The sequence below is a fragment of the Selaginella moellendorffii genome, unplaced genomic scaffold (genome assembly GCF_000143415.4).
Source record: "Selaginella moellendorffii unplaced genomic scaffold, v1.0 SELMOscaffold_172, whole genome shotgun sequence".
Lineage (NCBI taxonomy): Eukaryota > Viridiplantae > Streptophyta > Lycopodiopsida > Selaginellales > Selaginellaceae > Selaginella > Selaginella moellendorffii.
In genome coordinates this window covers 149696-151423 of record NW_003314432.1, presented here as the reverse complement: position 1 = coordinate 151423, position 1728 = coordinate 149696, and positions in this window count along the sequence as shown.

Sequence of the window (1728 nt, the reverse complement as noted above, 5' to 3'; positions counted from 1 at the left end):
TATAACTAGCAATACCAAGGAAACTACGTAACTCAGCCACTAAAGTCAGTGTAGGCCAATTCTCCACCATAGCCACCTTCCTTGGATCCGTCTTGACACCCTTGGATGTCATAATATGGCCTAAATATTCCACTTCCAACTTTGCAAACTCACATTTGCTCTTTTTCACATAAAATTTGTCGTCATTGAGTAACAAAAGAACCTTGTGTAAATGCACCTTATGTTCCTCTATATTCTTGCTGAAAACAAGAATATCATCCAAGAAAATCTCCACAAACTCATGAAAATAACACCTAAAGACCTCTATCATCAATCAAGTAAATGTGGCTGACACATTCGTCAAACCAAACGGCATAACTGTAAACTCAAAATGCTCAAAACTCATGTTAAATGCCATCTTGGAGATAGATGCATCATTCATTGCAATCTGATGATATCCACTCCTCAGATCAATCTTAGTAAACACTTGTGCTTCACCAAACTTGTCTAAGATATTATTCACATGTAGCATGGGCATCTTGTCTTTCACAATCTTCTTGTTCAAGACACAGTAGTCAATACACATCCTCATTGAACTATCCTTCTTCTTCACAAGCAAAACCAGAGCACCAAACGGAGACTTACTTTGTTGAATAAATCCAAACTCAAGTAACTCGACTTATTGTTGAACTTCTTGCTCTTCAACATATATGTATAGATTGTTTTGTTTTAGATAGTTAGATATCACTTAATTTAACTCAACTAAAATGGACACTAGTAAATTGGCCGCGTCCCCAGCTCCAACGTAATCCCATGCTCCACACCTCGTAATGGAGGCAATCCATGAGGAAGTTTAGAGGGAAAAACATCTGAGAAATCTTCAAGTATAGTTTGCATTGTTGCCTCTCCTCCACATGTGGCTTGGTCCCTCAATTCACGAACAAACAACAAATAACTCGAAAGTGTTTTTCCATTACGACAAGCCCGCTTCAAAGATGTAGCGGAGAGCATAACAACTAAAGGTTGAACTCCCTCTTCAAACCATACATCTTTAATGCTACCGTACTCCAATGAGACACGTTTAATACTCCATTTTATCTCCAGATCCACCTTCACCAACCATGGCATCCCAAGAATAAAATCCACATGATGAATATCTGTGAAATAGAAAGTCTCCATAGGTGTGGTTTTGCCAACCAACATTTCTAGCCTTTCTACACAAGTATTGAAATGCTAAGTAGAGGTACGAGCACCTTCCACTGTGTATGGAAGAACTCCTTGTGTCACCAAGCCATACTCCTCAACAAACTTTGTGAAAACAAAGTTGTCATTGCTCCCATTATCCAGTAAAATTTACATTGGACCGCCACAGAACATGCCCTTCAGTATTCAAGCTGATGCACGAGTGTTCTTAACCTTGTTCCACACACAATTAAGTTGACGAGCAACAATCAAAAACCTCTTCCTCCAACCAAAATGGTCATCCCTGTCATCCTTGTGCTGCAAAGTTTGCAACTTCTTAGTATTTGACTTACTCTTAGTAAAAGATTGGCCATTCTTGTTGCCATATTATTTGCTCTTTACTGTGGACAATCAGCTTTGTAGTGTCTCAACTTGCCACAATGATGACAACCTTGTCTATAATTCTTCATAAAGAATTTTTGCTTCTATACCCGAAGTAGTCACCATAGACTTCAGCTTGTGATGTTTATTCCCATCCTTATGTCCACAACGATCATGACAACAATT